General features: G+C 37.8%; 1 protein-coding gene across 1 annotated transcript in view; it reads left to right on the plus strand.

The window, feature by feature from the left end:
- GALNT1 (polypeptide N-acetylgalactosaminyltransferase 1) overlaps positions 1–15,527 on the plus strand; it is a 90,693-nt gene that overhangs the window by 28,560 nt on the left and 46,606 nt on the right. The window lies entirely within an intron of this gene.

Below are 15,527 nucleotides of genomic sequence, written 5' to 3' on the forward strand. Positions count from 1 at the left end.
TTTACTTTTTTCCCCTACTGATGCAGTGCCTATATCTTGATATCGCTATTTTATTTAAATTTGCCAAACCTTTTTCATATTAGGATGAAAACTTACAAGTTAAGCCAGATAGAAAACCTCTTTTCGAATCATTAGGTGTAAGAGTATAGTCTTGAAATTTAACATGTGAATGAATCTGCCCTTTTTGTTCTAGAGGATTAAGAAATAAAATCCAGCAACATTTGAAAAGCATTTATTACAGAATTCTGCAAGTGTAGCATTTTCTTCTGAAAATGACTTTGTTTAAATACTTTCCACATAAGTGAAAACTAATGTTTTTGCAGTTTTACTGCTTTTTGTTTTTCTAGCATTTTCTTTCACAAATAAGCTGAAAACATGATAGGTTTGTTCTTTTTTAAAAAAGTACAGATTTTTGAAGCCGTTAACAAAACAGGATTGCTGTTTTCTGTAGAACTCAACTTATTGTTTCCATACTACTGCTTTTGATCAAATGTGAACTTGAATGTCAATTTTTTTTATTTTTCAATGAAGTTGAAAGTTGGAAAGAGTGCTCAGTGGTTATGTTTACCCTTTGGTAATCCAAATTGTGCATCCAGTCCTGCACAAATGCTGTGATTACAGTGACTGGATAGGGCTAGCCATGAGCTTCTTTAAATTTATATCTGCCTGTTTGATGTAGACCTTTTTCTTTCTTGTTACCTTTTCTCTCATTAATAATGGTATGCTTTTTATAATGGGAAGTCCAGAGTGCAGAAGAAAGTTCATTCTGAAAAACTATAAAACGAAGACGTTTTGTCACACTTGACTGGATTTAAATGCAACATGCTCTTGATCTCAGTGTTCGTACTTTGTATTTTTAAGTTTCAGCAAACCAAGTTTAACTAGTGGATTTTTTGTTTGCTTAATTGTTTGGAAGTACTACTCTAGTGAACATGAAGAGGTTTAAAATATTTATTGTAGTATTGGAGATGAGTCTAAGAAAAGTCTTCAATGTAGCCAGTGTTTAGTTTGTCTGGAAATACTGGCAAATGAAGCCTTGGTTTCTAAATATTTTTTATAAGGTTATCTAATATATCTGGTTTAGGGCAGGGGGGAGAGGACAAAGCTGTTCACAATGAAATTAGTAGACTGGATTTCTTGTCCTTTTTAGTCTTTGGGTTTTTTTTCTATATAGTCTCAGTATTCTGCAATTAAAAGTAATTTTATTCTGCTGGCTGGCCCTATATTGTCTTTTTTTTGTTGGCTGTCAAACTTCTGCCAATCTTTCATGACTATTCAGTTGGGCTTTTTGTTTGTCTACCAATCTAGCTTTTTCACGTATTCATATTTGTAGGGACTGCTAATGTAAAAATGGTTTCATTTATTTGCATTAGGACTGGTGTATGACCTGGGTGGATCAAACTGAGTTCTTTCCCCTCCACTTAATGGAATATGGAAGCTCTGCCTGCTGGTAACTTATAATGAGCTAAGAGTATGTCCATGGTCAATTACCATTTCTGTGCTTAGGTCCATCATTTGTAATTGTTTACTTTTACAGTTACAGAAGGACGTTTGTTGGATAGGTGAATACTGTGTGCTTCAGGTTTTTTGAATCATATGGGCAGCTGTCTATTTCTTAGACAGGTGGGGTCTTAACTTCTTCTTCTCCTTCCTCCTCCTTTTGCTATATAGTCTTGATAACAGCAGCAACAGAAGATCACTTTCTCATCCTGTCTCCACTTTACCTGTTATCTGAATTTTTGTTTGTATGGTAGTAACCTAGGAGATGTAGATGTAAGTAATGGGGGAAGGAGAGTGTATATGCTTGCATGGAACAGAATTGGTCAGAGCTGCTGCCTGCCTGAGGGTTAAGGATAGTTTGCTTGCTTGAATATCAAAGGAGAAAATGCAGTGAAAAGGAAAGGGAGAGTAGACTTCTGTTGTGAGAATGTCCCAAAATGTGAAACCAGCCTTTGCAACAGTTCAAAATGGACAGTACTGATACTTCTGTAAATTCTCTTGTACTGTCAGGCATCACAGGTGCTTCAGCATATAAACCTCTGTAGCTCACCTGAAGTCTGAATTCTAGAGTTCAGGCTCTGGTTCTGTGGAAATATCAGTACCAGTGCTGAAGACCAAGATGCCATGGGGACGAAGAAAGTATCCAGGACTCTAGTCCTGAAGAAGACCCATTGCTATATTGGGCTGTTTGCAAACTATTCTAGCAACTTCTCCCCTTCGGTTTCTTCTTTCCTTGTCCAGTCTTGCAAATGATCCCAAGTTCTAAAGGATGTCCAGAACTCTGCTTTGTTATTCTCCATATTTAGCTCTTTATCTGACAGTTCTATTCTTCTTCTTTACCTGTTCAAAGTAGAACCCAAAATACAAACATTGCCTACTTCAGAAATAGACTTTACATGGACAAATTTATGGGTCCTTAAAGAAAATTTCATGGTGGTTCTTTTTATACCATGTGTACATTCGCATGGATTGACAATGGAAATAAGAACTTAAAAGTATTTCTCAAGCTTGTGTTGTCAGAGATCTCTGGGAAGACAAAATTAAGAAAAACTAAATCTAAAGCAAGTAAGTATAAGTAAGAGGAAAAGTGAAGGATGGATGTGAAGAATCTTATCCTTAGTGCAATACTGTGCCTGTTAAGTACAAAACAGTTGTTAGCAGAAGTTACCTGATGAGCAGACAGCTTTATGATGTAAAAACAGACTTCATGTGTGAATGTATGCTTAAGAGCTATATGGCCTGTCTGTATAAATACAGCCATTTGCCTTCTATGTAGAATTTATATTTGCAGATGGATATAGCAAAGGGGCACAAGTTTTTGTGAGAAACATTGCAATAATTTCATGAATGTGTCGCGAAATTGGACAATGCTAGCTTTTTTTTCCTCCATATCTGATAAGGCTTTCCTTTCCAGAGAAAGAGAAACAAGCATATGTTCTGTTTTTGTTTTTTTTTTTTTTAGGGTGCTAGGTTTTTTGGATGGAGATCTGATGTTTTCTCTATATTTCAAGAAGTGTTTAGCCCTGCAAAACTGCTGAGCTACTTTTGGTTAGAATTTTGGTGTTTCCCTAGATGTGGTGGGGGGTGTGGGGTATTTCTAATTTTTTTTTTTTTTAAACTATCTGCGGTGTCACTGTTAAAGGGATGAGAAATAAAACTTGTTAACAAAACCTTTGAGTTCTTTACCATTCTTCATTTTACTTGAGATAATGTAACCCACCAAGTGTTAAATGATTGTCACCCTTATTTTGTCAAATTATATTTCCTAATTCTTTAAGTCTTCACGTTTAGTCATATTCATTATCCCATTCAGCCGTTTTTAACTTGATATCTGCCTGTATTTGATTTGTCAGCAAGTTCTGCAGTTACTCTAGGCAGAATTCAGCCAGCTTCTCTAGGATAAAGACCCTATGGCCCCAGCATTTTTCTTTACCTGTATTGTTTTCAAAGCTTTTCTTCTAGAATGCTTAAAATTTTTTGAATATTTTCCACATACATTGAAGGCAGAGAAAAAATGTTCTTTGAATGTATTTGGTATTTCTTCAAGTTCACCTTCTGGATTTTTAATCTACGATAGAAAGTTTTCAGGATTAGAGGTTTCTGCAGTTACTCACATAAGGTTGGTTGAATCTGTTCACGGCAATTTACCCTATGTTTCCGGAATCTCCTTTATAATCTGCTTTTCTTTAATTCAAATTTTTGCCCATTAGTGATTCATCCTTAATGATGACTATTTGCCTGTGTAATTTTCTGCCGTCTTTAAAAGTGTTTGAAGAATTAATGAACAATTTTATTCCACTCTAGCTTTTGACTTTGATACATATCTACAGAATAATCAGAAGCTTTATGGAGGTTGGATATTTTAGAACATTTAAGACTTAGCTTGCAAGATTTAACAATTTCTCCTAACATATGAGGAAGGTTTCAAGAATGTCTTGTAAAAGATTTATTCACTTGATTGTTCATAGCCTGTTTAGGTCTTTGTCTATGAAAAATGTGTAACTAGCTTGGTGACAGTGAATTCTTCTGAGCTTTAAGTAGTGAGAGATTCTCCTTGAAATTTGTGATTCTTTAATACTGACACCTGAGTTGCTAGTTTTCTTCTCTTCTAACTTCTATCTTAATAGCAGAATAGAGAGTAAATTCCAACCCCCTTTGTCTGTGTTCATCAGTGTTTACAAGAAGAATCTGCTTATTTCCTCAAAATACTTCAAAAGCAAATGCTACCTGATGTTTGTAAGTGTTGACATGTGCAGACTGAAGAAAGTATCATCTGCAGAAAATTCTATTGAGTATTTAACACATCTGTATGAAGAGTGATCTATTGATAAGGATAGTATTCATTTTAGTTCAGTCTCAGCTGGTAAAAACTGAGTTTGCAGTTTGACATTTTAATGTGGAACTTTTAAAAAATTTTGGAAGTAAATTTGATTTTCTGGACTATGCAGGAACATTATAAAGGAAGATGGAAAATATGAGCATTGAGAATATGGAACAGCTTACCGTGTTTTTACTTCCACATAGTCTAATCTAGTGCATATGATTTCTTGAAGAAGATTGCTCTCAATAGTAAATCTGATTTTTTTCAGCAGAAATTTTAAGTCCTGTCAGCTAGTGTGTTCTACTTATAGCTCATCTTGCCCCTGCCAGATGATTTAAAATAGTCTTTGGAATGTGTGGCTTCTTGATTATTAGAAATTCTTGACTGCATGCATTTGGTCTTAGTGAACATATGCCTTGTAAGGCCAAGTGATGCTACTTTTGGCTAGAAGCCTTCATGCTGTGTTACATCATGTCACAAGCCTGAGTATCTAAAATATGTGGAGGTGTTTACAGGTTTTTGTTGCAGACAGCAAATAGTATACTAATAGCCTAATCTCTACTACTATTACACTATCCCGTTGTAATACAAATTTTGGGTAGTTCAGCTTTTTATTTCTTAAAAGAGCCTTGGAACTGGCACTTAACTCTGATAGGGAAGCTAAAATTACTTAGTTTTTAAAAAACTGTTTCTTCTGAGTAATGGTGAACTTGCAAGGTCTGTCGCTCACATGACAAAATTGTTTTTCTTGAGGAAATGGAGGTCTTCACCTAGAACACCTGTGCTGATGTGACCTGGATTTTCCTGTTCCAGTCCTGTAGTGTTGGGCTTGGAAGACCAGCTAGCACAGCTCTTCAGGATTTATTAAAGATTGGAGCCAGTTTATAGCTCTGGGATGCTGATTGGCAGGAGTGTTGCTGTACTGAAAAAGCTAAGTGCTGGGTCACCAACTGCGAATCTTCTAAAACGAAAAACCAAAGAAAATCCCACCTCAGCCTTCTAGGCCTCAGTGAAGAGCAGCAGAAAGCTCAAATAGGTTTTACTGATGGATCTTCAGCCATTAATTATTGTATGTCGGGGATTTATGAGCTTGGTGCATTGCTAGCACTGACTTTAAAATCCTCTCTTGCTGCTGTTAATAACAAAAGCTTTTCACTTGTGAACTGCTCATTGTTTTCATGCTGCCTGTGATACTCACTGATGAAAATACTGTCTGTATTCTTTAGCTGGCTGTTACTCTAAGTCAAGCACACTCAGTAGCCCTCCCAGAGTGTGTATGTGAAGTAGCTATGGCGTTGAAGAGGAATGTTTGCTCTCTGTCAGCATCTGAGGTGTCAGTAGCCCAATTTAAGACTGCAGTTGTTTCAGGAAAAGAAATAACTGTCTATTGGCTTATAAATCTGCTTTCTTAAAAGGATTGCCTATTCTGTAGCTGTCAGGAGAGGCCATATCTGTTGTTCAATATAAGAAGGAAAAGATTTTAATAATGGTGGTTTGAACTTACCTGCCAGTGCTGTAATACACAATAACTTAATGCCTATGCAAAAACTTACTGCTATTGGCCTCAAGGTACTAGATATCTATGTATTCATTTTGTTATGTGTTGTAATTAAATTGAACTAATGATGTACTCCTAATTTTTGAAGCAGTACTGTAAAAAGATGTATAGGGTTTTTGTATAGGATTGGCAATATTAAGTAATGTATACTGATTGTTCACTGGGCATAACAGAAGTATATTTTAAATCTCAAAGCAGTTGAGAGAATGGAAATGTCTGAAAGATCCCTGAATAGGTTTGTCTATTTTTAGATAATTTTCATTCAACCTGGAGAGCAGGCAGAAAAATGAAATTGTTGCCTCAGTCATTTGAAAGCTACTTTAAAGTCATGGAGTAGGAGTCTAGGGAGTCTCAGCTGTTTATATGACAGCAGTAGTCTTTGTACTTCTATTGTATTTTTGCTTTCCAAATTTTAGCTATCTTTTTGAGCTCTTGTAATATTTACAGTGATGTTCTGATGGGGAATATTTTGTCTCCCTCCTGGATCAATTTATTCTTTTTCCTGTATAGCAAAAATTGTTGTAAAAAAGAATGTAAATCCAAAATCTGTGGATTAAATTGGTTTTGAACTTTTATTATTTGATTAAAAATATTGTTCATCTGGTCCTTTGAAACCTTGCCCATTGCAGTTTCTTCCTGCAAGCAAGATAGGGATTTCTTAAAGTCAGTCTGAAAAAGTATTGGCTACAGCTATCTTAAGTTAGTAAGTTAAGTTAGTAAGTTAAGAAAGCTTTTCAAAGACTTTCATTTGAAGAGTTCTGTAAATAATCTTTTATTCTCTAAAGCAATCTATTGGGAGAATTTGGCATTAGGGGAATCCATGAGTGTGGATATTTGTTTTTGTGGGTTTTTTGGGGGTTTTGTTTTGTTTTTTTTTCCCCTTCTAAAAGACTGACTGAAAAACAAAAAAAAACAAAACCAAAAAATCCCCCACCCCAAACACTGAGCTGGTATGGAGGAATTTTATGACAAAGATCTGGCATCTGCATTTGCTTCTGGAAGCAATTAATTTAGGCCTGTTCATTTGTGTTCATTACTCTTCAATGAATTCCAGGCTGGAAGAGTGGGAGTAGAAAGGACCACCTGGGTCACTGTGTCCAGTCCCCTGCAGTGGTCTCTTATAAATCCACAGGGCTCTGCTTTGAAACCTCTTCTTTGCTGAATACATAGCGCTCCCTCTGTCCTCCTCTTGTGAAATACTGGTGCACCATACAATGGTTTCTGGTTTTATATCTAAGGAGAATACTTAAATGATGCATTCAAAAACCTCATTGGCCTTTTGTCCATGACTGGGTGAGAGTGGCAGCTCACAGTGTCACCCTTATGAGCCTTGGCTTTATTGAAACTCTTCAGCTGACGGCAAAGTTACATGGTCCAAGGCACACTATTGAACATATTTTATTAAATGTCGTCTCGATTCTGTTATTCCAGTCCACAAACCCATCTTTCTTCCTACCTTATCACTTGTTCCTTTTTAACGGCAACAAGCCTTAAGATCACCCATCTAGATCTAGCACCAAGATCACTCAAGAAAATAGTTGCTAGATTATCGAAGGTACATTCTCATCAGCCTAAGTTTTTTTTTTTATGAGCCTTTACAGTCTTTCTTGTAATCATCTTGTTTATCCACATTATTTTTTGTATTAATCCTGATCTTCCTTACTTTAATTTTCCTGTGGGAGCTGTATTTAAAACATTTTGCACTAGCTGACAGCAGTAACTTTGAAGTCAGTTATAGATTGAATTAAATTTACACTGTTCTAATTTTACCAAAATTATATTGCTTTTTATTCAACTTCTGATCTACTTATATCCCTGATCATTCACTCAGTCTGTTCTAGAAACATCTGCAGTATTTATATACCGTATTAATTACTACATTAATGTATACTATGTTAATGCTGTATTAATATACTTTATTATATTAAACTAACGATATATGTCTGGACAACTTCTGGACAACTGGAAGCTGTCCTTCTAAATATCCTTGTATTTATGCCTGGTTTAGGTCGTATGTGTAGTAAATTACCAGACTTTTCTGCTATCACGCTTTGAAATTTCATGTGGCGGTTCTTTCTGGGCACTACAGAAGAGATTATACAGGCCATCCTGGTTTTACCAGAGTAGGTAATCTCAGTTGGTTTTATTTCATCTTAAGTTTCATAATTTCCATGTCCTTGTCCCTGTTGCAATTAATTTTCACATATTTCATCTTTATTAAATGGAGGTAAACTATATTTCTAGTATAATTAATATTTGGGCCATACTAGGTAGTTATTAGTCTGCAAATTATCTTTTTTTTTTAATCATGCTGATTAGGAAGAGAATCAGGAAGGACTGTGTAGTAGTGGAAACTGCTTGAAAGTGTTGACCAAATGCTTGCTTGCTTGCTTGCTTGGAAAATTTTGAGGAGATTTAATCAAGATAGTACATGCTGCTTACAAACTCATTTGAGAAACAGTTAAGCACTAATTTGCAAAATAGTAAAATTTTTTCGGAAGTTAAATGATTGTAGTTAGGATGTTTCTGAAAAGTGTAGGTACCAAAATAGCAATGTCTTTTAAATGAATTTTCTTGCAGTAACTGAAAGAAGAGCTTGGTTTTGAAAGTGTTTCTACTCAGTTTAGAAATGTTATTTCCTTACTATGTATCTGTAGAAGTAATTAGAACTAATCATGAAAGTTTAGAGGTCAGGTAAAGACTACTTAGATAAGAAGATCCCTTGTAACCCAAACTGTTCTATGATTCTAAATCAGGAGAATCAGAGGTTCAAGTGCACAGTGACTTAGTTCCATACAGTTATAAACAGTTTGACAAAATCGTGGATGGGGTACATACCTGTTGTTCCATTTTTGGCATTGCTTTTCGATGTGATGAGCCGGATTTTCATCTCACAAGAGCTACTTTTATAAGCATATTTATGCATTCTAATTTATCTGTAGGAAAGCCTTTATGAACCAGTAACTTCTGCCTTTGTGTATGAAGTTCATCCTTGTTTTTCAAGTGTAGTCAGCTACTCCTATGTTTCTGTTTTATTCTTCCTTCATTCCGAGGCCTACCAGTTTTAGAAACATAATTGATAGTTTTTTCAAATGGTCAATTTTAAAAATTGACTTATGAATTGAAAATTTACTTCTGATAAATTAGAAGTGTAGTCTTCCTACATAGAGCACAAAGAATAGAAATTGATTTTACTGACCTACATTTCTCAGATTTTTCTGAAGAGTCGGTTTGCTTTTAATGAATTGTTCTCATACTGCTCAGACTAGTATGATCTGTTTTCTCTCATCACTTCTTCCGAACTTACTGTTGCTGAATTGTACTGAACAGATGACTCTTGAATACTAAAACCTTTCAAAATCCATCAGGTGAGTGTAGCCCAACGAAGAGTACTTCTCTTGTGTTAACTTCTGAGCAGAAGAGAGTCCTGGCATCCTCGAGCTCATGAATATTTTTTGCCTGATGAAATTTACCAGATGTATTTGTGTTTCTGTGAAGAAGACACAGAATACACCTGTTTTCCACAGGTGATGGGTTGACCCTCTGATCTGAATGGCTTTTTACATCTGCTTTTGTAGCATTGAAACTAGGTAATGCTTTGTTTATCCTCAAACTGACCTATTTACTGATGAGCTCATGGTAATGAGCTCTCTGCAAACAAGCACTAAAAAGAATTTAACAGCCTGGGCCAGTAAAAAGAAAAAAAACCAAAAACATCAACACAGTAGCAAAAGTAGTTCTGAAACCTGAGTCTAGCGTTGGCATCACTTCTGTGTTCAAATATAGACATACTCAACTGGACAGGCCTCATTAATAGTTCAGATATATGGAGTTTTAGGCAATGCTCATATGACAATTTGCATTTGCTTAATTTTTTAGAATTTCGCTCAAAAATCCATACATATGCCTAATATGTTACCTTAGAGTATGCAAGTCTTTTCTCCTTCATTACTAAATAGACTGAGAAGCTGAAAATTCAATTTTGTGTAAGCTATCAATCTTTCCTTAGATGCTGTTCAGTTAATCACTTTCCATTTGGTTTAAATTGATATTAATAGTTTAGAAAGAGCAAATGTTGTGTCAGGATTTTGATGAGCCCTTATTTTGTGCCAACTTCTGTTTATTCATATCTGAAAGTTTGGAAAACAAACTTTACATCAGCTTTGTCTGTTTAGGTGCCACATCCAGTGTAGAATCCTGATTTAGTTGAATAACGACAACGAAGTCCTTTGTCAAGTCTGTTACAAAGTTGTATTGAAGACTGATCACTAGTATAAACAAAGATGAAGTTGGTCCAAAGATAAAAATGACTGAATAGTCATGTGTCATACTGAAAAGAGTAAGCATTCTTTCCCATGCCAACTGTGTTGGCAAAAGAGGTGGTAAAGTGAAACAATGCACTTTATATGAGCAGTAATTTTAAAGATGACCTTTTTCTATAGTGTCAAGTGTATCACGGATTTTGTCAGGGGGAAGAAAAAAAAAATCGCTTGACCTTCAGAAGTAACAAGACTTGAACGTGCCCATTTTTCCTCCTTTCACTTTATTCTTGATAAGTTTTTACGTTTCTACTTCCATGTGTAAAGGTTTTGTTATCTATTATCCACTATTTTGAAGGGAGGAAAAATACCTGGTTTTGCAAAAAATCTTCAGTCTTATTGCATTACTTGGTAGCAAAGGCAATTATTAAACCTGTGCATTTTGGGATTATTGCTGTCGTTACTGGACTTGCTTATAGGTGCACTTGACTTTCTTTGCCATAAGGACACGCTGCTGGTTCATGTTAAAGTTTCCATCAGGCTCCAAACGTTTCTTTCTGCAGAGCAGCTTCCTAGCTTGTTGACACCCAGCCTATATGGATAATAAGGTTATTCCATGCTGGGTACAGCACTTTGTACTTGCATTTATTTAACTTCTTGAGGTTTTTAACCTGCCTGTTTTCCTAGCCCTTGGATTGGCCACCCAGGGCCGTTTCAGGGTATCGTCTGCATGCTCCACCCCCAGTTGGGTGTCACCAGCAACCTTGCTGAGTGTGCATTCGATCCCATCTGCCAGGTTCTCTGTAAAGACACTAACCAGTATCAGCTCCAGTTTTGACATCTGAAGGGCACCATTCGTGAATGTCTGTCAGCTGGACTTTGTACTGCTGGTCAAAAGCCATAGAGCCTGGTGGTCCAGCTAGCAGTCCACCCACCTAGTAGCCCACTTCTTCTGGTCATGTTGCACTCAGTTCTGACAAAGTATTCTGGAAGACTGTCACAGTCCCTGTTAAAGTCAAGGTAAACAACATTCACTTCTCTTGCTCACCAAACCAATCCTCTCCTTAAAGCAACCTGCCAGGTTGGTCAAGTATGATATGCCCTTGGTGAATTGTGTTGTGTGGTGTTTCGTTTGGTTTTTTTTTTTTTTTTTTTGGTTTGGGGGTTTTTTTGTGTGTGTGTGTGTGTGTGTATGTAGGTTCCAGGAGGATTTGTTCCATAATCTTCGCAGGGACTGAAGTGAGACTGACTAGCAGATGGTTCTCCAGATCCTCCTTTTCCTTCTTGATGATAACTTTTTTTTCCTAATCCTGAGGCAACTCTCTGGATCAGCATGACCTTTCAGACATGATAGAGAATGACCCTGCAATAAGATCAGTCTGCTCCTTCAGCACCCTCAGATGCCTCCCATCTGGTGCCATGGAGTTGCACACATCCAAGTGGCTTAAGAGATCCGTGACTCAATCTGTCTGTACTTCATGTGAAGTTTCACAGACTCTGCCACTAGATTCTGATGTGGGGCACTCAATAACAAAGGAGGCAAAAAAGGCACTGAGTATCTTAGCCTTTTCCACACCCATTGTCACCAGGTCTGCTGCCCCACAGAGCAGTGGATCTGCTTTATTTTCAGCCTTTCTTTTGCCAGTATCCTTATAGGTGCCTTTCTTGTTTCTGCTCTTGTTTCTTCTGAACTTGAACTCCATGGTTCCCTGAGTACCTCCCCACATGCTCAGGAGATGTTTCTATATTCCTCCAAAGTAGCTCTGCTTCCACCTTCTGTGTATTTCACAGAAGTAGTGCAAGAGCCTCTCCATGATGCTGCTTGCCTCACTTTGTCACACAGATCCTGGCCAGCAGCCCTCATTCCTCAGAGCAGGTCCTATGGTCTTAAAAGCCTGCCTTTGACACCAGCCATGCAGTCAGGTGTTGACAGGCTGTGTGCACTCCTGCCTGAATCTTGCCCTCCCACTGGAGCAATTGATGAGAGCAGTATCTGGGCCCCATGCCTGCTACACGCTAGCCCCCCCGAGCTCTGCAGTCACTGCTCATATGCTCAGGTTCACACCTGGCAGTATCATTGATTCATACATGAATGAATAGCCAAGGGGTGGCTGTCAAAGAGCTGAACTTGGGCAGACTCATCAGTCTTTCAGCAGCATCCTAGGCAGCATAACTGTTCTGGAAATGCACATCTGCAGGCTTTCCTTCTCTTGCCACCAGTCACTAATTTCCTGGATTTTTCCCTCACTCGCCCCTGTCTTGGGAGTCTCCATCCACTTATCCTTTGAGTGCAACACCTAGCTGTCTCTTGTTCCCTGCATCATGGGGTTCAGGCTTGTCGTGCTGCAAGGTCTCTGTGATGACGCATCTACCTGCTGTTCGCCCTTGCTCATGGTGTACCTGTCTGCCCGCTTTGTCCGGTAGCCCCTTCCACTGAAGAAGCAGCACCGCAGGCAGAGCACCCCTCCCCTGGGTGAGGCCACCACCACCGCTCCAGCACCAGAGAGAGGTACCTAGCATTTCTTACAGCCCAAGCCCTGGATGGTGGAGTCCTCTTTCCAGAGCTCTGTCTGTGTCAAGGCTCTGGTATGCTAAGAGCAGTTGCTTCAGCAAAGTTTCTGGGCCCGTCTGCTTCACTGCTGTGCTGCCTGAATTCTGCTGGGAAGCAGACAGTGGAAGTGCTGTCATAAAACCAGTGGTAAAAATACAGTGTAATTCATGAGATGGTCTACTGCCCAAGGGAGTGAGAGCCTTTGTCTAAAGGTACAGGGAAGGGCCTTATCGATGGTAACCAGTGTGTTGAACTTTTGCATTGCTGTCTCTTAATCACTTCCCTGAACCCTCAAAGGATTCAAAGGGTTCACAAAGTGTCTCTTTGACATTTCACTGAACTCTCAAAGGAATTTTCTTGCATTAGAGGCAGATACAGTGCCGGCCTATGCATTTTAAAACACTTGATGTAGCTGGTATTTTTATGGACAAAAAGTCTAGGTTACCGTTCTCCTACTGGTGTCTTGCTAATTTGAGGACCCTTTAAGCACTGTGCTCCTGTGTGTTTTACACTTTCTTTTATAGCTAGTATCTCATGAGTCTGAACTTCAAGAAGTCTAAGATTATAAGAATTTATTTAGTTTTCTTTTAAAACATGTTATTTTTAATTAGCATTTGTTTCCTTTAAGTACAAGCAGGGTAGTGGTATGACTTGATTCTTTGCCAGATCATTTCTATGGTGTCCCGAATTAGAGTAAAAGAAGAAACCCATCGTGGAGAGTTTAAGTACAGTTGTACCATGTCAGACAGATTTTGTCTGTATACAGTGTTTGTTTCTGCCAGTGGTGGATAGTGTGTATCTAGGGAAAAGAACAGGGGAAACTGTAATACTACTTCCTCACTGTAGTCTCCTAGCATGCAGTCACTTGAGAGTCACAGTCAGGGACTGCCTGAAGTAGGGGTGAGGACTTGGTATTTAGCAGCTGATGAATAGACTGGCAGCACTGGCAGTGTACTGTGGCAGGTAGTTCCCCTGCATAACTACACACTGTGGGGAATACTTTCCTTTTGTTTTTTAACCTCTTGCTGCTCAATTAATTTGATTTCTGCCAATACAAGAAGTAGGGGTAACAGACAACAGTTGTTCTCTGTTTACCATCTCCATGCAGCTTTTGATTTTATAGACCTGCCACTTGATTTAAGTTACATCTCTTCCAGCCAGGAAGAATGCTACTCTTTTCACATACATCTTATAATGAAGCTATTCCTTGTTGTTTTCATCCTTTTGCCCTTCTCACTTGTCCTTTCTAATCCTTCTAGATCCTTTTTGAAATGACAAGACTGGATGTTCATATAGCACTCGAGATGAGAAAGCAGATACTGTGTAATGGCATAGTGATGGTTTGGTTTCTGTTCTTCTCTTAGTAGTCTGTAACAAATTGTTTTTCTTTCGCTGCTGCTGATCACCAAGCTGATGGTTTTATAGAGCTTTATAGTACAACTACAAGATCCAGAGTTGAGGCTCATCCTTGTGTCTATTTAAAAAAACAAAACAAACAACCAAAAAACCCAAACAACCCCTAGGATTTTTTCTTAACATACCTCACGTAATGTTTCATTGTGGTAATTTCATCTGCTATTTTATCAGCAAGTTGTTAATTACAGATACTTTTACAGTTCTTTAATTTTATATAGTCATTCCAGTATACCAAAACTATATAGATGCAAACTGAGATTATCCCAAACAAAACTCTTTCTTGGCATTTGATGCGTGCCTATGCAGGAAGTAGAGGGATATACACCCTTCTAGTCTTGTACAAGTGGAAGGCTACAGGCTCCTATGTTGCTATGCCATCCAAACCTATGCCATTTAAGTGTATAGGGATGCATGGAGACATCAATGTCTCTCCTGTCAATAAGAAGAAATAAGCTCTGTTTAGAAGAGGGATGTCATAGTATTTTTCCCCCAAGAAGGGGCGGGGGGGGGGAGGAAGGCAGGACTCAAATTATGACAATGAAATACTAAAGGAAGGGTAGTCTTAATGATACAGGTTTTTTGTGAGGTTTTTGCATAATCATGGCTTACAATTAAAGTTCTTCTTTCCAATAAATTCTTCAGTTTAGGCTGAAAGCATGTAAGAGAAACTGTGTGTATGTCAATTTTAAAATTCTAGTGTGTTTTTGAAGAGTCTTATTTTCCGTAAGCTGTTCCCACTGGGAAATATTTTGGGAGTGCTTTGTGTTGAAACACGTCATCACTGGGGGGGAACCTGTTGGTAAAAAAAAAAATGTAAAAAATCATATTTTAGTGTTAGTGAACAAGCTCAAAGCTGTTCTTGATTCTGTCCTACCCAATTGTCAGTCATGGAAATAAGCAGTCCTTGTAACAAAATTTGCTTGTAATTTGAGTAGGACAAAAGAGAATTTCAAAGGCTGGCATTCTAAAATTGTAATGTATACATGTTGAAAAATGTACAAAAGTTTGCTCTATAATCAAGCATTAAACTATTAAAGTCACTTTAAGCATCAAAATTATTAGTTGATACCTTTAGCTTTGAATGCCAGGTGGGTGATCACAGTGGCTTGTGGGTACTTTCTTTACTTTGCGTACTGTTTAACTTTACCAAAAGGGATGTTTGGTTTTGGTTTGCTGAAAGCAAAGCATTTGTATTTGTGACAAAGGTGTAATGTGCCATTAGACTTCATGTAAAATACAGGCCTTTGTAGACTAGCATTCCTAGTGATGGGACCAGAAGGTCAGTGTGTACTATATGAGGAACATGAGTAATATTAGCCATGGGCTTCATGCAGCACAGATTGATACCCTGCTTCCTGAGATGTTCCTGGTTTTCATTCATTTAGCTTGTTCTGATTTCCAGAGGATCCAGAGAGTTCCTTT

Source organism: Gymnogyps californianus, chromosome 2 (genome assembly GCF_018139145.2).
Source record: "Gymnogyps californianus isolate 813 chromosome 2, ASM1813914v2, whole genome shotgun sequence".
Classification (NCBI taxonomy): domain Eukaryota; kingdom Metazoa; phylum Chordata; class Aves; order Accipitriformes; family Cathartidae; genus Gymnogyps; species Gymnogyps californianus.